The 23,985-nt window shown below is 40.2% G+C and overlaps 1 long non-coding RNA gene across 2 annotated transcripts in view; it reads right to left on the reverse strand.

Moving 5' to 3' along the window:
- Nucleotides 1-23,985, reverse strand: part of LOC110358189 (uncharacterized) — a 73,980-nt gene that overhangs the window by 36,068 nt on the left and 13,927 nt on the right. For both annotated transcript variants that reach the window (XR_002412358.2, XR_002412359.2), the window contains exon 2: nt 185-307. This is a non-coding gene — a long non-coding RNA (uncharacterized LOC110358189). The remainder of the gene's footprint in view (nt 1-184; nt 308-23,985) is intronic.

Genomic DNA, 23,985 nt, shown 5'->3' on the forward strand with positions numbered 1-23,985 from the left:
TGTGATGATAACAAACAGCAGAGATCCCTAATAGCAGCATCAATTCCATCTCACAAACAAGAAAAAATTAACATGGGAGAAAGAAATTATGCAGATCTACCAATGAAATCATAAAACTGGTAGTAAAATGATCCAGAAGGAGAGGAAAAAGCAAAATCAATAGGAAAAACATATTAATTAGTACCTTCTGCATTCCGCTGCATATATGTCAGACTCCAGTGCTTGCAAAAGCAGGAAAGCTTGTGGTATCAGGGCTCCAGTGTCTGAAACTCATCTTTCTATGACTGAGCATTGTTCCCAAAGGCCACTAAATTAAATACAGAGAGATGGAGATGATAACATTTTTTTCTCAAGGACATAAGTGGATTGTAAGATTACATATCTCCCTGGCACTGCTCTAGATGGAACTGTAACACCCTACTTCTCCCTTATCTCTGCTTATTAACATCCCAAATTCTGCAAAATACCTCCCTGATGGGTGAACCAGACCTAGCGGTGACCCCACACACTGGCAGGAGTGGGCAGGGGTGGGCAGGATGGGGGATTCAGCCCAAGCAGTAACAGTCAGGCCTGACCCTGTTATTGTGCCTGTAAAACTTAGAGAAAATCTTTGTTTACACTGCTTTCTACCCATCAGGACTGAATTTCACCTGCTGTTTTACTACATAGTCATTCGGTATCATGAAATCCTGCTGCAGCTCTCCAGGCAGCTTTCATTTGCACTGCTCGTGGTAACCTAGAGCCATCAGCCAGAGATGAAGTTATTTTGGCAAGTTATCTGAAATGTCTTCTTCTCCCCACAAAAAAATCATTCTGTCAAATAAACAATTCTTCTTCTGTGAGCACACAACTCCAGTTAATGGAGGTTAATTATGTATAACAAACAACCATTTGATGTATTCATTACACTAATGAGATTTCCTTTTTAGAGCATTTATTAGTTGAAAAATACAATTTTGTTCACTCGGCTTTTAACTGTAGCATGGAAATGTGCTTGAATTTGGGAAAATCTTTCATTTAAAGAGAAAACAACAAACTGCTCTTAAAAGAAAATGGTATTTCTCCACTAGTTGACACTTTAGATCTCCCTGAGCAAAAGACCAAAACAACTACTTTCAAATGTATTAATTTACTAAGTGTTTTGTAATACATGTATATTTGTGATAGCACAGTTGCACCTACTTGTTACATTGATTATAAAGATTTTTCAAGGCAAATTGACCCTAAGAAAGCAATCTGTTTTCCCATGTCACCACCAGCTTGCCATCATAGAGCTCAAATCACTTTAACAGCAATGTGCTGGAAAGCCAGTGGTAAGCAATAGTTAAGATACTTCAATTTCTCTTATTTTAAAGTTTCCACAGTTATAATAATCTGGCTGGTTAAACATTGTCTATTAAAATTAAAAGATGTGTATCACCAGAGACAAATACACTGGGCTGGGTTTGACACTTCTACAGCCAGACCTTCATCTTGTTAATTTACAGTTAGGCTGTGTATTGCTGTTCTGCTCTCCATTCCTATCCATGTTTTCAGTGCAGACTGTCTCTCAAATAAGAATCTAGTGGTTTAATGATTAAAAAAGGGATATTCAAAATATTCCATAAAAAAAAAAATAGATTTTGGTACACAGATATTAGCAAGCCCTTAAAGAAGGAAAGAAAACATATTGTCTGTGATCTTTGTTGCACATCCTAAGCCCATCCACAGCATTTTAACATCCTATGAGTGTTTGTCCAATTCTTCTTTTGCTTGCACAAATGTTTGTGCTGATCCCTCTTCATTGGTATGTGCGACACACTAAGCTGCTATCATAAACAAGGCTCCCTCAGGCCAGGTGTTTGGCAAAGACCTATAAAGACATTTTATCCCAAGAAATTGGAAACTAAGAAATTTTACAAGCGACCACAGTGATAACAACTTTAAGTCTTACACACACGAATTTATGGCATATACCTGCCATTCATTTAGACTGCATTTGCCCTCACATCTGGGTCAAACTCCATGTTGAAGGTACAGTCCCCCAGTGAGGTTGTCCATGTGCATGTGGACATGTAGTCGTAATTTGCTAAAGATATGTAAAAGCTACACGATGGCTTATGATGGAAGTGTTCTGCAGTACGTAGAGCAATTTTAATTTGACGATCAAAGAAGGCATATATAGGATGGTGAACATGGAGAGAAATGGGAAAAATAATAAGAAGCCCCAGCGAAAAGACAGATTAAAAGGCTCAGGTACTCCACCATGCCAAAAAGCCAACTCATTGTGAGTCACTTCCACAGAGCCAGTTTCACTTATGTTTTCCAAATAATATGTCTTTAGCTCTCAAAAATGGCTCAGCTGTGAGGAGTGAGAAACAGCATGGGCCACAGGGCAAAGAATGGTGCACAAATGCTTATAAGAGCACCTACTTAAAAGTATAAACTCCCTTTCATTGTAGATGTAGGTTCATTTCTCACTTCAGCTGTGTGTGAAGAAAAGATCATTAACAGCACAGGCGTGAGTTATGAAAACATTTGACTGCAACTAACAAGATGCAAAACTGAACGAGATGTGATGGGAAACACATCTCTTGGCACAGATTCCACCACTGCTCCATTTGGACTGAAGAAAGCAAATACCAGCTTCAACTTAATTATTTTACTCCAGTAAACACTGCTGTGGCCTTATTCATCCTATTGAATTTGTCTTCTCTTCTTGTCTCACATATAGCTCCTCCTTCATGAACGGAGAGAAGAGCCAGATGTCCCCGTCAATCGAATGACACCATGGTATTTTTGCCAAAGTTAAGTTCCAATATGCTGTTCCTGATAACACTGGTGCAGAATTAGCTCTAACTATAATCCATTTCTCTCAGCCCTCTTTCCCAAAGTCTCCTAACCAGTCATGTACATAGCCTCTGAAACAAATACAAAATCAGAACTTGTAATATCAGATTACATCCTGAGGGACTGCTGCCACTGGGTAGTTTCCCAAAGCTAGCACTTTCAAACCAAACCTTTATCATGTGTCTTGGGTGTGCAATACCTTCTGGGTGAACAGGGTTAGGAATATTTTATTAATGTCAATTAAACAGCAAGAGTAGAAAAAACGTAAGAGGTTCCTAAAATGAAACATTTTGTTAGAGTAAATAAAAAATAAAAATAATTTAAAAAAAAAAACAACTGAATATTCAGTCTCACTTGATTAGGTGATGCTTCTTTAATCAGCAAATTGCAATCTTGTTTCAGACTGAAGATTGTTGCTATGAAGAGCATAAGAACAAACTAAATCATCCAGCACTTATTTAAAATGCTGCAGCACCAGCAGGTTTATTGTAACATAATAGAGTAGTAGCACAATTACACTCTGACATTAATATTTATAGAACATAATCAGTTTTTCCTTATTTAAAATATTATTCAATAAATCATGCTCCTTAAAAGCATCTTCAAAGTCGCTGTAGAGTTTGAAATAAGACTTCACAGAAAGGTATCAAAACCCAGCAGGAATGTGGAATGATGTCCACTGCCCCTCAGAGATCACATGTGGATCACATGAGGATGTCCCTGCCAGTCTTGCAGTTCAAAAGAGGGGATTTCCCTTTCTGATCTTAAGGAATGAACACCAGAGAGATCAGGGGATGGGTTATAAAACAGCATTAAGTAGGTGTTGTGAAAGTGATTTGCAACATTGCCTGGGAACATGGCCATTCTGTAGCAAGAAATACAAGAAACCAACAGGGGTCAGGTAGAGAATCTCATGAAAAGGAGGTAAAGGAGGGTATTTCTCCACCAAGCAACCAAAAACCCTGTGATTCTGACATACCAGCAATCCCTGTGAAGCCAGAGGCTCAGACAATTAAGTGTGAACCTCCAGGATGACCAGCCAGTGACACAAAGACACAGTGACATTGGCCTCCAGGTTTCCTCCTTCCTGGACAGTAGCCTCTCTCGAGCAGGAGCCATCAGCCACCATGTGCTCGTACTGCACAAAGCCAAGCATGACCAGTCTGGGAGAATGTCTCTGTGCGCTACTGCAGCACAAATGGTGTGTAATAATGACTATTATTTCTGGAATATAGTTAAAACTAGCATCAGAGCACTTAAACTATTTACTTTACATGTGAGAAAGGTATATGCTGTGATTTCCCTATCTGAGTCAGAACAAGAGCAGTGTCCAGATTAGAGAAAGTCAGACAAAGCTACAGGTAACGAAGTCCTGACATCCACAGCATAGGGGATCAAGGTCTGCTTTCCATCAGGAGGAACTGACAGCACTTTAAGGTGCTAATTGTTAGTACTGCCAATTCTGAGCTCAGTGTTTTCTGCTGTAACAAGCCCTGCTTCAAATCCCAAAATGCATGCACATTTTCTAATGTAGGGTGTAGGAGTGTTGTTAATTGCTTAGCTGTGCTCTTCAGGAAAGCATTTCTTACATCTGAGTGTGTCTAACTCTTGATCATTTTAGCTTTTGCCTCGTAATTTCTACTTCTTTTCAGCATATAGTAAATGCCAAAAGAGCTTTGTAAACTTTTCATCTGGGGTTACTCACCAAGATACAATTTTGCTTTATAAGCATGTGAGAGTGTCCTTCAGCTTCCCTGTCCTCAAGGTATGTCCTGCTTATAGACAGGGCAAAACTGTCATCAGGCTCCAGCGTGCTCAGCATCCAGTTTCTCTGGTATTAGCAGAGATTCCCAGACCCCACTCCTGGGACATTGCAGTCTCACTCAGCACTCAAAATCTGCTTGTTGCTGCCCAGTGGAAGCTGGGTTCAACCCAGTGCCCTCCTTGGATTAGCCTGGGGAGAAACCCCCATGCCTCTCCCCGCTAGAAATGCTGGCCTGTGATAGCAGTGGAGCAGACAACAGCCCAGCCAAGTATCTTCATGAGGAATAATGGTAGGTTACAGCAGGCACGCAAATGGAGAAAATTGAATACTTGAGATTAAATGAATTATATTCACTTCTGATATAGCTTCTGGCTTCATCAAACTCAGGTTTTTACATCTCACCAAACACACAGCCCCCTGGCCTCCCTTCTTTGTGTTCAAACTGTAAGAAGGCCAAATTTCTTGTTTCTTCATACCATCTGATCAGCTTCCTGGCAATAGCTGTCAGCAGTGGACTTCTTTTGACGTCATCTCACTAACAGGGACAACTTGCAAAGTATCAGTGCAACACAGAGCAAAAAGTGTTTCAGATTTCATTTTAGAAAGCACTGAATAGTACAAAGCATCTGCCATGTAGTTCCCCTGTACAGTCTCTGTTAACTGCTCAGAGGTGCTCAGTACCTGAGAAACCCTTGAAATAAAACGACATCTCCCGCTTGTGATTTGATACAGACTATCCCAGGCTGATTGGGGTTGCTGGTGGAACTGAAAACATTTTTGCCCTCTGCCTTTTTTAAAATAGCAGCCAACCATGTCAGTCCAACTTTGTTTGTGACACAAGTAGAAGCTACAGCCTGGCCACTTTCATTGTTTGCTTTTTAATTTCCCTCCATCAAACAGTACTTTATTTCCCTCACTTTCGTATCTTGCCTGGCACTCCAGTGATTCACAAATATATCTTTTTCATATCTTTAGTAAAGATATTTTAACAAAAATATTAGCTTGACTTAAATGAACAATGCCAAAGCGTAGTTCCAAGTGTAAGTCTGAATGGAAAATAAGGAATTTGCTTTGATATTCACAGTGCCTTTAGTCCTTGTAAATATTCATACAAAAGTTTTCCCTATAAAGGCATCTGATACATTTGCAAGTTCATGTGAAGGCACTGGCGCTTTTACAAACAACAGCAAGATAGTAATCTAATTACAGAACGATATAAATGGCAGAGGACTCAAGTGGCTATTCCAGCATCAGAAATAATAAAGTGCAAATGGATGACAACATAAATATTATCACATGCAGGGCAATAAGAGTGTGACTTGCACTCATCCCAGCCAATATATTAATCCATATCTCACATGTGTTATTATTTTAGTTATTTACATAAACAGCTGAATTTCTCCATCTTCAGTAGTTAATTTGAAAAGAGAAGATTCCTATTCCTACATCAAATAGGTGAAACTGGAGAGTGAAAGGTAATTCTGTTTTCAGAAAAGGGACCAATCCATGCTGGTTCACTGATTCCATAACAGAGCTCAACATTTAGTCCCACATATCTCTTTTTAGTCCCACATATCTCTTTGTTTTCTTTTTCACTTTTAGATTAATATTTTTATCTCTCTCTTTTTTTTTTTTTCTAATTTTATTTTTCCTATCTGAATTAATTAGTTGTGTTTTGCATGTGAACCTGGAGGGTGCATCAGATGGAACATATTCGTTTAGCAGTTCAACTGGAAAAGTGCATTCTTGAATGCAGACCCCTTCCAGAAAGTCAGTTCCTCATGCTTTGTAGAACATAAGGAAAATACTTCATGGTTTGCCACTCACATCTTAAAGAGAGAGTGGCCACAGTGCCTGATGCTTTTTTGCACTTGTAAGAAAAATGTATCAGGTTGCAGACCCAGAAAGGGCCCAAAATCTATTTCTTCACTTGAGTGCATGAAGTGGACAAGAAAACCAAAGGTTGGTGTGGGAGAGCTGTGCAGGACGGGGCTGTGCCTGCTCCTGGTGGCTGTTCTCTTTCTTCTCTGCATCACCACAGCTCGGTGATGAGCTGGCTGGCTTTTTAAAAGCGCAGAAGACAGGACCAGTTTGTGAAATTCTTTTCCTGGGGACAAAATGCTTTATAGGCAGTCTTTTTGACATGTAGAAGCTCCTGTGAACTCCAAGGCTTCCTTTTCTCCTTTTTTTAGGAATTCTTGATTTTAACAGGAGAATATTGACTGTTGCAACCACAAGAAAGGTTATATGGTGTCAATCTCAGATACAATGTAGAAGGAACTTGTGCAGAAAAGACTGCAGGCAAATTAATGCACACTGTCAATCTAAACTCACTGTTGCCAGGCATTTATACCCCAAGTCTAAATTACATTAATTTTTGACTGTCCATACTGCCAGTCTGACAGATGACTGCTTCACGTAATAGTTGTATTTTCTTCTTGTTAAAAGATACTTGAAAAAGCTTATTTAAGCAAATATACAAGTCACACAACAAGAAAGCGATGTTTTTCTAGCAATGTTTGATCTGCACGTTTCTGGCAGTTTTTTCACCACATTCCACATCAATAATGCAGCAGCAACCAAAAGGCCATGTAGGCATTTAATCTGTGAGTGCTGAGGGCACATAGCTACCAGCCAAATGTTCTGCAAACATTCTCCATCATGTACTTCCACTCCAGGGAGTTGCCATTGGAGACTCCTCAAAGTCTAAGTTAGATTCATTTCAAAATACAGCTCTTTTTGACACTAAATAAAACAAACTCTTAGCTTTATTGAATTATATGAAGTGCTGCAGAAAAAAAAAAAAAAAAAGAAGAAGAAAAAATATGCCTTTATACCATATCCTTGTCTCATCTGAAAACAGCTACAGGGATCAGACTAAAACTTCCAAGTCATGGCATGTAAAATACTCTCTGTCCAAATTATAAGTAGCATATATCTGCATAAATGTATATATCTTCTTACTGCACCTAACAGAGCTACATAACACTGATGCCAGTGGGAGAGGAGCAGCAACAAGAGACAGTGCAAAGAATGGTAGCAGGGCTACAAAAGGAACAGAATAAAGGACAGACAGACTCCCTCTACTCTCATCCAAGAAGAGTGAAGCAATACAAATTATTTTATCCAGTGGTGTCATTCAGACACAGCTGAACGTGCTCTGTTTGACTTTGCCCTATGCTTTGAGATTATTCACTTAGTTAGACCAACACACAAATACAGAAAGCGATTATTTTTTTAAACATGCTTCAAATACTGAAACATTATTGGCTGTAACTCATATCCCATTCTATACAAACTGTCAAAGTGCAATTAATCATATGCAAACATTATAAACATTATAGTTGTCAACATTTAAAATCTATATAAATGCTTTTGCAGGTAACTAATATACAGACAGCATTACCTCAGTTAAGGAAAGAGAAGACCTAAGGAATAGTACGGTAATCTTATCTTCTCTCAAAGGTGAAGCTGTAAAGATTTTAGCGGTGACACTGTCTCTGTAATAAATGTAGGTTGCCTGAGCTAAACACATGAGAATATATATATAGCATGAACTTTTAAATAAAAGTTAGCTTGTTGCCCACAGAAAAATAAGACTTTTTTCTCCTTTTTCTTGCTTCTGGTACTTTCTGATTCCTGAATGCTAGGAAGCAGAAAAAGCAGAATTCTAGGAAGTAGAAAAAGCAATTAATAATAAAAATAACTGTCATTACATAGTGAATAATATAATATTTAATGCCCCTGCCACCAAACCTTAGATAAGAATTCAGTGCACAAGAGGATCCTATTGGAAATGTTATTGTGCAACTACAAAAAGAGAGACACAGCCCTTGGTTCTCTTTCTCTTTCCCAGGGGCAAAAATACAAATAGAAACTCCAGGAAGAGCAGGGACAGGAAAGCTCAGAGGGTGAGGTACTGGGCTGCCTTCACGGCTTCCCTCTTGCAATGTCGTCGTCATCTGCTCCTGCAGTTACTTTCAGGAGGTCTCTGTTGCCACTGGAAGGTCCTTGGCACAGCAGCACAGTGTGAAAAGACACTGTGGTTCACCAGAGGGAAATGATACTGAGAGTTATGAAGTGAAAGGACAGTCCTTGCTACCCGTGTGTATATATCCTTGTATTTCATTTGCAGTATTTCTAGAGCAGACAATAACTTAGTCTTTGCATGTTCCTCGAAAAAAAAGAAGCGTACATAAACATATGGGAAGCACGTTCCCGGAAAGAAAGAGAGCTGCTAATAAATGGGCTGTGAATTAGGTGACAAACTCACTGTAGGGGGAAGGACTGGACAGACCAAGGTGCCACCTGTGACAGCACTGCAGTTGCTACCGTGAGTGCGGCAGCGCAGATCTGGCTTTGTGCCAACCGCTTCTTGGGTGGGCTTGGCAGCCCAAGCTGTCCTCGGAGCTGTTACCACCAAGCTGCAGATGCCAGAGTTAATCTAAGCCTGGCTTGAGCATCCTTCCAGTGCAGGCCGGCAATAGCACCGACTTCAGTTTACTGTTTAGGCAGTATTACAAAAGTATAAAAGTATTTTACATAGAAACAATGATTAATGTATAACACATGGATAGATAGGTGAGCCTTATTTACTCTCTCACATAAAATGGCACCAGGACAGATTCAGCAAAATAGAAAACAAACACATATAGGACAGATTTTGCACATAAGGCATGAGTAGGTGATGGAGCTCCTCTCTAGCAAACATTACTACACCAAACAAATCAGTAGAATTCAAAAAAAGAGTAGAGATTTGTTGAACTCTGAGAAGAGATTAGAAGAGACAAATCACACATAAACATTAAAAAACACTACTGCTAAATACAAGAGCAAAAACTCTCTTTTAACTGTTAGGATTTAGGTAGACTACAAACTGCCTTTCATCCTTGTTCCTCATACGATTTTCTAAATGGTTTGGTGTGGGCTGGTCTCAAAAACTGTCAGCATACCAGAATAGAGGAGTTCCCAGTATGAGAATTGATACAGGAGGTGCTAATGATGCTGGGAATGATCATCACTGTTGCTCAGCAAGCATTTCCCAGATGCAAAGCAATCTACATCTACAGATGATGCTTGTGAACACAGCTCTTGTTTTGTCCTGAGATGTTGAGCAGTGATACACTCAACAGCTCTGACTTTTACTGTATTGGTTTTATAGTCTTTAAAGGTCTGAATATGCCTTCCCATCTTTCCAGCTGTGCTTTTTCTTTATTGCTTGCATGAGTTGTTCCATTTCATTATCCTCCAGCTTAGTAAATCCTTCTTGTTTTGACAGGGGCTGTTCCGTTACAATTACCTGCTGTCGTTGAGGTTCAAGGGAAGGTGCTGCCAGATGGACAGAGCTGTAAAGCAACACCAGTGAATTCCCCAATGTTAACGTTTTTTGAAGATACAGGAAGCAATTAGCTATGTCTATATTTAGAAGAGAGCTTGTATTGCAACAAGACACTGCCAGTCTGAGGTTGGGGGTTGATGCTTTCAAACTTGTTTGACTCTTTCATCGCATTTACAAACTCTTCATCTCATCTGGAAAATATAGGAGTATGTGATATTTAGCCACAAAATAACACAGGGATAAAGTGTAGCAAATCTTTCATGAACACCATTCCACATCATTGTCACAAGCAGAAACAAAAAGTTCAAAGGCACATCACAGGTAGTGGAATTTACAGAAAGTTCATGTTTTTCTGGTGGGCTGAGCACGTCTTGTCTCAGCTAACCTGAGTAGAAATCAGAAGGGAACAGAAACTAGTGCTTACTAGCACCAGAGGTCTGCATCCAAAAGGAGAGGAGGGGAGGGGAGGGGAGGGGAGGGGAGGGGAGGGGAGGGGAGGGGAGGGGAGGGGAGGGGAGGGGAGGGGAGGGGAGGGGAGGGGAGGGGAAGGGAAGGGAAGGGAAGGGAAGGGAAGGGAAGGGAAGGGAAGGGAAGGGAAGGGAAGGGAAGGGAAGGGAAGGGAAGGGAAGGGAAGGGAAGGGAAGGGAAGGGAAGGGAAGGGAAGGGAAGGGAAGGGAAGGGAAGGGAAGGGAAGGGAAGGGAAGGGAAGGGAAGGGAAGGGAAGGGAAGGGAAGGGAAGGGAAGGGAAGGGAAGGGAAGGGAAGGGAAGGGAAGGGAAGGGAAGGGAAGGGAAGGGAAGGGAAGGGAAGGGAAGGGAAGGGAAGGGAAGGGAAGGGAAGGGAAGGGAAGGGAAGGGAAGGGAAGGGAAGGGAAGGGAAGGGAAGGGAAGGGAAGGGAAGGGAAGGGAAGGGAAGGGAAGGGAAGGGAAGGGAAGGGAAGGGAAGGGAAGGGAAGGGAAGGGAAGGGAAGGGAAGGGAAGGGAAGGGAAGGGAAGGGAAGGGAAGGGAAGGGAAGGGAAGGGAAGGGAAGGGAAGGGAAGGGAAGGGAAGGGAAGGGAAGGGAAGGGAAGGGAAGGGAAGGGAAGGGAAGGGAAGGGAAGGGAAGGGAAGGGAAGGGAAGGGAAGGGAAGGGAAGGGAAGGGAAGGGAAGGGAAGGGAAGGGAAGGGAAGGGAAGGGAAGGGAAGGGAAGGGAAGGGAAGGGAAGGGAAGGGAAGGGAAGGGAAGGGAAGGGAAGGGAAGGGAAGGGAAGGGAAGGGAAGGGAAGGGAAGGGAAGGGAAGGGAAGGGAAGGGAAGGGAAGGGAAGGGAAGGGAAGGGAAAGGGAAGAGAAGGGAAAGGGATGCAGGAGATGGCAGCACGGGCTTTGCAACCAGTCATGCAGCTTTGACAACAGATGAGTACAGACCAGAAGACTTATGCCATACATGACAGGCCATGTTCCTATGAGTGCGATAGAAGACTTAAAGAAAAAAGGAATTTCAGTTGTAACATGGTAACTGAAGCTAATAAAAATTTAGAATATTTAGCACAGTTAGCACTTTTTGCCAAATTAATCTTAATTATACAAATTATCTTTATCTGCCTTAATAAGGCATAGAAATGGTTTTTTGGTGTTTTTTGCAACTAGTTTCTACTGAGCTAGTAAGTCTAGAAATAATCATTAGTCTCTGAAAAATGAAAATTAACCTTGTACTATCTTGTTCCCCCTAAAAGGTTACCTGTTAATCATAATTGCAATATCCTTTCCTTTTTTGCAGAATCTACAGTACAAATGAAAATATTTTCCTTCTTCAAAGCAGCTTCACTTTCATGGAAATCTAGAGAGATTCCTGTAATTTTCCGACTGTTACAGTCCCCAAACATTTTACTCTCAAGCATGATTATTAGATCCACCAGTTTTGTCTTTCATCTATGTGTTCCTAACAGATGAGCTGGTTCTGTACCCTCTCATAAACTCACAAATTAAACTCCTACATGCTCTCCTGCTTCCTAATTTGGTGCTTTGGGACAGCACAGCATTAGTTCACTTAAGAATAAAACCATCATTCAGATGAGCTACAACTGCCTCATCTTCAAACAGCAAACTGCAACTTACAAAAGAAATTTGCATTGCACTCAATATTTAGTTTAAACATTCAGTACCACACAATGCAAGCTCAAGAGCATTCAGTTTAACAACATATGGAAGAAATTCTTTCCAGAAAATAAAAGCTAAATTTCCATCAGAAGTCTGGGGTAATCTTGTGTTAATGGAAATGTTTTTGATGGGTCTTTTATAGTCAGATTCATCACTGACTGCCCCTTGCAGCACTGACAAGTGAATACAGGTAACTATTCTCAGGAGCAGCATATAATTGCCACCTTATACACTGTAAATAATTGCTTAGGCAGCAAAAAAAAACAGTGAACTGTTTGTTCTCTAGACTTTAAACTGGACTATTTTTTTTTTAACACAGAGAACCACACTGTAGCCTCTCTCTGGAATGTGTGATCCAATAATGAGGCATAAGGATAAGGAGGCGAGTCAATCCATAACTCCTAAAAGGCAATTAGGGTACCTAAAAGTACTAACTACCAGGATGCTTCTAGTAACACTCAGTAGACAGCAAATTCAGGGATAGTAAGTGCCGTGCCTTTCAAAGATATGGTGGATCCTCAAGGCTCAAAGCTAACATAGAATCATAGAACAATTTGGGCTGGAAGGTACCTTCATAGCTCATCTAGTCCAATCCCCCTGCCATGAGCAGGGACACCTCCAACTAGATCAGGTTGCTCAGAGCTCCGTCCAGCCTGGCCTGGAATGTCTCCAGGGATGAGGCATCTACCACCTCTCTGGGCAACGTATGCCAGTGTTTCACCACCCTCATTGTAAAACATTTCTTCCTCACATCTAACCTGAATCTCCCCTCTTTTAGTTTAAAACCATTACCCCTTGTCCTGTCATCACAACAGGCCCTGCTAAAAAGTCTGTCCCCAGCCAGTTTAGGGAAAATATGGAGGTATCGGTGTCCTCGTATGGCCATGACAGTGTGTAGGGGGCAGGCTAAATCTTGCTGTTTCCCCAACCCTGAACACTGGTTAAATGTGGTCAAAAATTGGCCTTAAATATTTAGCTCCATTTTCTATCTAACACTTGCATGACAATACAAATCTTTGCGGACCAGGCTGCAAATCCACACAGGCATTAACTATCAACACTGCAGCAGCTGCTGCTGCCCTTTCAGAGGGACTGATGCACCCAGGGGAGGAGAGCAGTGCTGAAAAGGAAGGTTTCATCCTTCAGTTTCTTCCTAGAGATGAGAGACACATGTGAAACACACCAGCCTGGGTCAGCTAATTAAGAGACACAAGTAAGCTTGATCTCCTGGTGGTAAGGATGAGAGGTTGAGCTAAGGAGCCGTATAACCAGGGAAGTTACAATGTGAATGAGACATCACCTGAACAAAGCCTTCATTTACTTAAATCAAAGTCCTTACAGAGACCTTACTGACAGATTGACGAAACTCTCCTGTGTCCTAGCAAGGATGATATCTGGACAACCCCAGGTACACAAAGGTCAGAACAACAGTAGGCTGCTGAAAGTAATACAATAATGAAAGCATTTGTTCTGCGCTCCAGAGGTAAAAAGTGGAACTCTGATTATAATAGAAGAGCTCTCATCAAAATCTTTGTCTTTCTGTTTCAAATGCTTATTAGCTAGAATACAGGGAACTACATGTAGGTTTTTATAAATCAAACAGTGCTGCATTTATGATGCAGCAATGCCATTTTAATAATTATTATTATTATTATTATTATTGTTTTACTTTTTAAAACCTTTATAACTGAATATGACTTGTAACTCAATAAATAAGTCTCCTGTCTAGACTGCAATTTAATTTTTCAAAAGAAATCGCCAACTGTTTTAGAATTTTAATCAGTTGCTATTGAAATATTTGTAGTGTTTTAAGTACACAGGACTTAATCTCATATGGGTATGTATCCTAGGGAAACAATGCTTATTTTGTCTCTTTGGACTGCACTGGTACGTGACGGTATGGCTGGTATAGTTCCCTGCATCCCCACCTGAGTGTATCCAGTTAATCAAATCACTCTACCAGGAGGGGTCGAAGGTACCCAACCAAGTTAATAATGTCATACCAAACTGATGCCATGACACACAGCACTGTTAATTCATTTCCTTGAAAGGTACTAGATATTTGGGAAAGTGCACTCATACGGTGACTGGTGTCTGTAGAAGTGCATCTCCTTGCCATGGTTTAATCTCTACCACTGTTAGCTTGAGGAGAACCACTTCTGCCCACCTCTGAATTAACAAGCTGTTATACTCACTGCATCTGTCTCCCTCCCCACCTCTCTCTCAGCGTGGATGTCACTTTTCATTTGCTGACAACCCGCTTCTTATTCCCGGGATGAAAATTTGTGGGGTTTAAGCACTTACTTTGATTTCAAGCCTTGGGAAGAGTAAACATTCCTAGACTGGATGAAGTCTGGCATATGGATATGCTTTTTTTCTTCACTCTGCCATTTTTCTTAAGGAATGATATTTTTCGTGTTGTTTCATCTCCCTAGGTGTTTATCTTTACTGACCTCTTCTGATTTAACTCTAGATAGGTTAATAGCGAACAGGTAAGCTGCAAATTTTGCCATATTGTAAAGATATTATAAATATTCCTTGCACTTCCCTCACTCTGCCCACTGGACATGTTCATCATTATATCTTTGGTGATAGTAAACACAGAAAACAGGACCAAGGATGCTACACAAAAAAATCCCCAAGTTTAATCCATTAATCAGAAAAAAAAAAAGGCAAAAGCAACACAATACAGACACAAACTTCCCTACTTTCTACAAACTTCCATTACTGCCAGCAAAATACATTTTGAGATGATGTCATAAAGTGTACATCACAAATATTCACATAAGCAAGGCTTGTAGCAATTTTCCTATCAAACAGCCAGAAAACATACATATATGAATAACTTTTTGACAGTATTTGGGCTAGAGGAAAAAAAAACAACATTTTTCTCAGGTTCATCAAAAAGCAATTGGCTTTTTAAGCACAGGGTTTCATCCATGGAGGCTTTTTTAGGGGACTTTACTGCCTTCTGTATTTTGCCATTGCACATTGATACAAACAGCTCATTCTGTGCATATTTCAATTTTTTTCTTTGCTCATTGTGAAATTAAATAGCTTGGTATGAAATTCGAAATCACATGTTTGTGCTTCTCCGCAAACAGGATCTCCCAATAAAGTAACCTGTCATGCAGTTACAGAAGGAAATTATTTTAGAAATGGCAATTCTCAGTTGAATTGGTCTGCTCCCTTTAGAGACTGAGTCACCAAATCTTTATAGACAAATGTTAGTCTTTACTACTTCTTGCTTTTGCAAGTACTGCATACACCTCTGGGACCCTAAGCTGGGGCGTCTTTATGAATCATTAGACTTCAAGAATTAACTGCATCCCAGATTCAGAAATCCTGCTGCTGGTCATTCCCAAGCTATAGAAAACACTATCTTTACTTGCAGGATACATTTGCCAAGCTGGCATCTGTCAAAGCAATATATCTGACACAGGAACGACAGAGGCAGTCCATCTGGAGCCCTCCAGTCACCAGTTTTACAGTCTTATTTCAGTTCAGAGCTGCAGCACCCTAAGACCACTTTTGGTCAGGGGCTTCTCAAATATGCAGCAAGTTGGTGGCGTCCATTGGTTTGGATCACAAGAGCCAGGCTAACCGATTGCTACCCCTCCCCTCTCTGCCCCGCCCCCCCCCCCCCCCCACCCCAGCAACAGTGGCCTAGGGACCTGAATCTCCCAAATCCTTATCAAAACAGCTGGAGGGGAATGCCTGAAGACAGCACAGCCAGACAAATAGAGATCCTCCCTCCAGTCTGCCAGACGATGGTTAAAGCAGTTGCTTTAACCTTGCTGAACCTGATTTAATCAGAGCGGGTGAGCCTCCTCTGCTAATCACTCCATCATAAAAAGAATTTGCAGCACCATCAGAGGAGAGGTAAATGGAGAGAACAGCACATGCACTGTAGCCCTAAAGAGGCTGGATGGTCCTTACCGCATCCTCACATCTAATAATCAGTCTAATCGTCATGGTCTGTGACCTCTTGCTCATGGCATTTGTCTCTGGCCCTGCCAGCTGGCTGAAATGAACCACAACAGTCATCCAAGCTGAACTGTAGGTAGAGATGTAATTGCACACGGCCTGCTGCCACCCCGAAAAACTCATACGCTGTAGCTTGGAGTGTTTCCAGGGCCCCGGGCAGTGTCTCACTGACAATACTTCTTATGTTTAGAAACCACTCTTCTTTAATAGCCAAGATTCTGTATATTACTCTTACAGCTTTCACTCTGTGACTTTCTAATGACTGGCTATTAAAATCTATAGTCTTTAAATGCAACAAAAGTGTACCTTAAAGAAAAAATAATAACAAAATAACCCCCAAAGCCCTGCTATTGGTAGGTAGTAATGAGTGATGTTTCTTAGAAAGGATCACTCAAAGGGAAATTAGGAAGCTCTGGAAACGTGAACTATCCATTTTAAAGATAAGGTCCCAGCAGTGAGAGTCAAGTGTGACAAGACAGACATTGACACAGAGTGAGGTTCATGCAGACTGCAAGGTATGTTGAACAGAAGGAGAAGGGATCAGAAGTAGGTATGAGAAGAATGTAAGAAATGAGTTGAATGTCAGAATGAGGCATGCAGAATATTGTGGGAATATTCTATCAAAAAGATTTTAAAGTTCAGATGTGTATTGTGTACCTTTGATCTGGACTGATACGGACAGAGAACCATAGACTGAGATTAAGAGAAAGGCAGTTCTTTATTTATACATCCAAGTAAAGAATAAAGCTATACATTTTTGGACCAGAGAGGACAAATAAAGCTTCAGAGTACTAAAAACCTGAAATTAAACTCTGAAAGGCTGAAAGTATTGGTTTTAAAATACAGAACTAAGAAAAAGCTCAGTATAAATATAAGATTTGTTTCCACAAAGAAGTCCAAGCTCTCAGATTAGAGTCTCTTCATATTTAAGGAACTAGGCTGTGAACACCCAAAAACAAGGACTCTCACTAACTAACTTCCACTGAACTTGAGGTCTCTAGATTATGGGCTATAACATGTGACAGAGGATGAAGCTTTAATGCTTGAGGAGGCTCAGGATGACACTTTTATTTCTTCAGGGATGCTGTGGAAATAGCTAACTGGGCTTTTGGCAGAAGCAGAGTACACACATCCAGTGCAGTTTTGTACTATGGAGCAGCAAATGGCTGAGCAGAAACATGCCCATGTCTTCTCCTCTGCTTAAAATCTCTTGCCTTCCTCACCCTGGTGGAGTGTGAGCAAACTCCACTGTCTCTGGAGCACAGAGGCGGAGCATGATCTGCTCTGGATGAAGAGCAAAGGGGTCCCTGTTCAGCTGCCATGGTGCAGCTGTTAGCTACACCTGAGCGCTTCTGTATGGGAAGCTGTAATGCTGGTACAGCAGAAGTCCCTACCTACTGGATAACAGAGCAGAAGATAAGAGCCAGTAATTGCTTTAGAGGGAAAAAAAAAAAGGATATAAATGTAGACTCTGAAGAGCTACAGCAAGCTACTTAAATGCAACTCCTTAAATGCCAGTTGATCTATGTTTAAAATACAAAACCCAACACTATTCCTCATTCTGAGAAAAATCTAAACTCCTTAGTAAGGTCTCTACAAACTTTGCTATCCATGGGTCAATGTGTGACTCCATTCTGCCAAAACCTAGCCTTTCACAGGGGCAAGGTGACTACTTTTAATAATGTGTTTAAATAATACGGTGTGGTGTGCGGGAGAAGGATTCTGTAACACCTAGATTAGGAAACTCACTGTTATTTACACCCAGTTACACTGAGCTGGAGGCAGCCCCAGGCGAATAGGGGTTCACAACTTGACTCAGGTCATCCCACAGGTCCCCTTAGCTATGTATTCTACCAGCCCAGAACCCACAACATATGAGGCACTTTCTGAAGGGAGTTTATGCTAAAAAAGGTCTTCAAACTGAACCATGTAATTGACATCATGTCATGGTCTGTACTGCTTAACTTTGGCCTCTGCTCCAATTACATCAAAAAGTGAAAGATGTCTCCCAGGATATTTATGTCCTTTATATGATATTGCATTGAGCCCATCAAAATTTATGATCAATTGACAAGACACAGCACATGAGACTTCTCAGCCTGCGGACGTCCACACTATTAGGGAAATAGAAAAGACATAAACTCAGCAGTACAAAAGGACTAGACCATGAGCTTGGACACATTTAGGCACGTGTTTTTTCTTCTCCAGAATGGGAAGCCCGGTCATTAAACCAGATGTGAACAAAACAATTAAAGAAGGAGACAGGAGTCTCTGTGGTTCTGGGGGATAACCTGTCATTTTGCAAATGTTTTTTTAATTTTCAATGGAAATATTTCTGAACTCTGGTTTGTCTGGATAGATACAGCCACAGTCATGGTGCAACAACAGAATCACTTTGTTCTGATCCTTGTTCTGATGTTTATATGACAGTTGAGGATTTCTGGTTATTAATAAATTAGCCAAAGATACATTTCCTTTCTTTTATGAAGTACTTTACTGAGGCAGATTTACCTTGGGGTAAAGATCGGCAGATGGCAGGGATATAGAGATCATGTGCTCTTTGCCACTGATAAAGGAACCCCTCCATGCCTATACATTGTCTGTCTCCCACTGACTAAGGCTGAGAATAACTATAAAAGCGCTCATTATAAACCGAAAGATTGGAATCTAAGAATGAACACACTGCCTAAACTAATCATTATGGCCTATTTTATATACCCTCTGTGAAAAATAAATTTCTTGATTAAACAAAATGAAGCATCTGACTGTCCAAAATATGAAAGTGACACAATCTGCTGGTTTTTTTCTATTGTTCATATGCCCATGATCTTGATTTCTCTAATTAGCACCTTTAACTTCCAGATGGGTAGACTAGATGAGACCATTTAATCTAAGATCATGTCAGCACCTGTTGACAGTCCCAGATGCTTCAGATGAAGAAGACAAAATCCTCTTTGTGAACAGATGAAATAGACTGGCTATTTCTTTATTGTAATGTTTGTTTTTGAGACCCTGAATTAGGAACATTTTTAGTATCCTTCCTCTTCAGTCCTGTGCATACTGTAATATGTCCTAATTGGGGACATAAATATCTTATAACTTTCTCCATCAGGTTCTACTCCTGGCCTCAGTACTATAGTCTAGTATTGCATCTATTGCTACCCATTACCCATCATGTTGCTATTTAAATATTTTAAGTTTTATCTTTTATTTTTCTTTCTTTTTTTTTTTTTTAACTATTGCATTGTCTCCTTGCTCTTGTATTACAATTAAAAATACAAGAACATGAAGCAACTTCCTTTTACTATTTGTAACATGCACTTCCACAGTTACCCATTCACATTGTACCTAGATAACCCTAATTTCAAATTCACATGGATATTTTTCCATGTTGTTTTTCCCAGTTGTCTCTAAATTCTTCTTTTCCTCTCTTCATTCTTTTTATATAATAACCACAGACCTATTTATATAATAATAAGAGACCTATTTAGCATATATATCAATACATTCTTCCATGCCACTTCTAGATTTGCACTAAAGTTTTCACTCAAAACTTTCTGTTTACTAGTCCCCATTAACTTTGAGCTCTGATATCTATATAAGCAGTTCAGACAATTCTTCCAAAATGCAATGTCCACATTAATTTCAATCTGATGCTCGGTGACCTAGCTTAGATATCTCAGTAGTGCTTTTCAGTCTTGTTTTAATTATCCCAAACAATTCTGTCATATTGCAAATGTTGCCACCTCACTGATCATTCTTTTACAGACTGTGAATTAGATTAATCACTGAGTACTGGTACTCAGCCTCAGGCCATCCCACCACTTCTTATGTGTCTCACCATGTTTCTATAACAACTTTCTCTTCCTCCACAACAATTGGCTATTTTTACAGGATCCTACAAGGAATTTTTCAGAAATAAAATATTTTTGTATTAATTTATGTAGAAAATTTTGCATTTTCTTTGATGGAAAGATCTTTGTTTCAACCGCATTATGTCTTTGATGGAAAGTTCTTTGTTTCAACCACATTACGTCCACTTAGGTGTTTCATACCAATTCATAATTGTTTAACCTGATTTGCCCAGGAATGAAGCAAAGCTCCTAAGGTTTGTAATCACAAGATTGTCCAGAGCACTTAAAATCTGTTCAGTTGTCTAATACCTTTGCAGTGTCTCAGTTTACAGTTGCACTGTACCTACCTGGAATAAAAGCCAGCCCGGTGACACACTCAGAAGCTTGGAGTCAGCACTGGATTCTTGCTCTGGCTCTACCAGTTACTGGCAGTGTAATCTCAAATAAGTTTTCTAACCCTTCTGCATCTCCCTCCTTTCCCCAACACAGATGGTGCTTAACAACATCACAGGAATGGTCTCTGTGTTTGTCTCAGTGCCAACTTCTGGTGGATTGTTAGATGTTTCCATCAGAGCATCAGAAGTTGGGTTACACGAGCACAGAGCAAGCAGGGTGCCCTGCTCCTCCGTATGTCTCTGAATACCCCATCAGCTTTCCAAGGATTTTCTTTTGGATGGAACAGGGAACACTTTGCCAGCACCGAGCAGAGGCTGGCTCTGCAGGGCTGGGCAGTGGGGCTTCGAACCACCCACCTGTGCAAGCAGACACATCTGGAAAAGCTCCACATGAATTTTTTATGAAGCTTGATTATTAATGTTTTGTAAAATGCTTGGAGATCCTTGGTAGGAAAATTTTACCACCTGCCTTCTGTATGAGCCTTCTATAAATATTTCTAAGCAGGGCACAGTTGCCAAACATTTCAGTTCGAGTTTAACCATTCTAATGCTGGGCTGGAGGGAATTTTCACAACAATCCAAATCTTCTTGCTGAAGAAATGTTTTATGCTGCTCATTTTTCTGGTTTCTCTCTTAATAGTCCCCATTGTTTCCTGCCCTAACCTGTCCTTTAAAACATCATTGTAATCATGGATATAAACATCTTTTGTCAAATGTGTATCTTCCTTCTCAAAGACAGAACTATACGGCCTCAGTATTAATGCACCAGTATGCTGCAGATACTAGTTTCAAGGTCTTAACATACGTAATGTAATTAGAGAATCTGAATATTTTGTGCTAGTGTTGTCATTTTAACACTGTATTGGTTTTCAACTTCATGAACTATTGCATAGGTCCCTAACTGCAGGAAGTCTGAGATAAATTATACCACTTGAATTTTGAATTTATTTACTCAGTCAGTAGCTTGTAGCAAACTTCATTGTAGTAATTGTACTAGGTAAATTATGGTTGTAATTTTTTGGCAGCTTCGTTTAAAATATCAGTAGCTGACATCAAAATTAGTGAAGCAATTTAGTCCCATTCAAAATTTGGCAAGACCTATATGCAAATCGGAGAGAGCACTTTAGAAACTTAGAACTATTACTATTTGAATACATATGTATTCAAATATGTATTTAAATAAATACATCATGGAGACACCAGCCAATGCCAGTTTGTCCTCCTACAGTGTAGGATGGCTTTGATCTCTGTGTTCCACATATTTCTTTCCTTATTTCAGTAGAACTCTTGACTTGCTCTCTGTCAAAGCACCATCTAAATGGCTGGCCTCAGAGCAAAGTTATCTTCTTTTTTACACTTAGATACACGTGTAATATTACATATGAGTTATCCCAAGTTTAAGGAACAGATTATAGATGTGAACTTTCAGTATGCTGCAGGATTGAATGCCAGAGGTTTAAGATTGTGTGGGAACAAGGCTTTTTCTATGTTATTTGTCCTTCTCCAAATGTTTTCTGAAACATTTTGCCTATATGTTGAAGAACGACAAAGGTGCTTAAAGTTGACCTCGAGTCAAACAAAGAGAAAAAAAAAAAGATTTAATTTTTAGTCAAGAATGAAGTTTAATCAATTCTTTTCACACGATTAATTTAAGAGAGTCTCATGAGCAATCTTCTGCTATATTTAGGGCTACTGTGTCATCTGTGTGACATGAAAAATCAAAGCACAAAGAGGAAAAGGTAAAATGAAAAATCAGGCAAATACATACTGTAGTATCTAAGAAATAGAGCAAATTATATTACCAGCCTCCTCTTATCTGAAGTGAGAGGTTAAACTTAAAAGAAAACAAAAAGCAGAAATTCTTTAATCTTAACTTTTGATTTCAAATGTAATTCTAGTAAAACAAGGGTAGGTTGAATAACAGCATACAGGTCTGCTGAGGGTAACAGGACTGCTGAGACTTGTGATATTTTTACATTAAGATGGAATCCCTTGAATGTTGATTTTTTTTTTTAATTACAAAAAAATTGCCAGCATTTTTTGCCTGTTCACAGAAGATTATTTCTGTAAACATTTTCAGCATTGGGGACCATGTTTCAGAGCGGAGTAATAGTTATGAGTGCCATCCATAGACTTCAAAGCACAAGACCTGAGAAGATTTTCTGCACCACAGCTGCTGTTAGCTGACAGCATCAGCTGTAAGGCTGGCCAGTGCAGGGAATCACATCTTATTGAAGCTCTGGAAAAAGTCAGGAACGGGTACAGAGAGACAGGTTAGTGCACGGTGGTCAGTGGGATATCAGACAGGGAATGAATCAGATTTCACTTATTTGTCTTGGCTCTACATGCTTACAGACCGAAAATAACATAAACTAAGGGTCTAACTTCACTGAAGACTGCAACAGACAGCACCGATATCTGAGTCAGATTTAAGTCAGTGAGCTTTCAGCAGAGCAAATCAACCCATGTAGAGCTTCGTGCTGCCATATACAACTGGCTTATCATATGAGCATGCTCTCAGAAATTTAGTCATAGCTGCTTTAGTTTATAAGATTTAAACTAAAGCGTGTAATCTTGCAACTGGGACATGCTGGATGCTTAGGGACCAATAGACATCCATTCCGGTCATAAGCAGTCGTGGTGGAAGCTCACGCATTCAGTCAAAATGAGCTGGGTAGCTTCAGCAATTTAAATAATAAGTCTTCATTAATCCAGCTCATTTTCTGGAATGGTTCAGGAAATGATCACACGAGGGAGGCTGATGTTACCATTAGTATACCTAGCCTGACAGACATGAAAGGGTTTAAAGACTCCTTGGAGAGACAAATGTTGTAAGCAAATTTGTGCCAAATGGAGCTGCCAGAACCTCTAGTGGCAAAGCTTTGGAGAAACTGAAGAAGTTAGAGAGGCCTGTAAAAGTAGTCACAAAACAAAGTTTTCTGCCGTTCACCTCACAAAGCGCAGTGGCATGAGTCCTCTTTAAGCTGCATGGCAGTGGCATGTGTGTTGTAAGGGTCAACAAAATGCCAGCACTCTCAAAAGGAGAGGGAAGCAATGGTTGACAACCCCGCATCCAGAGAGGTTCATGGTCTCATCCCCCAGAGTTCAGTTTTAGGACCTGAAAAACAGTACTTTAAAGAGGGATGTTCAGCTACAGATAAGGGATTTGGAAGTTAAATGTAAACCTAGGAAAGTTTTGGCAGCCGGAAGCACGCTCTCCTATTTAACAATAGGGCCGTGGTTCATAGGCCAAAGTCAGATTTTACATAAATCAGGCAGATAAAATCAACTGTAAAAACAGAATATGGACTTTGATTGTCAAAACTGCTCTTACCAACAAGTTTCTTACAAAATTTAATTAAAACTATTTACATACTGTGCCCGGCACATTATAGTTTTACAGTGTCTTTACTGATAATCTTTATCACTCTAGAGTTGGGGGAAGCTCTTAGCACCAGCTGGATGATTAAAGACACTGGAGAGGTTATTTTTAAGATGTTATGGAAAAATTATAAAATGGACGGAGTAAACTCATATAGGGGCTGCAAAATCTAAGAGGAGGACTAGACATTTGTCCTGATCCTAAATGAACCATGCCATTAAGGAAGTGGTAAGACTTGTCACATGGCACAGCAACTACTTGTTCCCAATGCAAAGGAGAAACAAACTTGCATTTGCTGG

The sequence above is a fragment of the Columba livia genome, chromosome 1 (genome assembly GCF_036013475.1).
Source record: "Columba livia isolate bColLiv1 breed racing homer chromosome 1, bColLiv1.pat.W.v2, whole genome shotgun sequence".
NCBI classification, from domain to species: Eukaryota; Metazoa; Chordata; class Aves; order Columbiformes; family Columbidae; genus Columba; species Columba livia.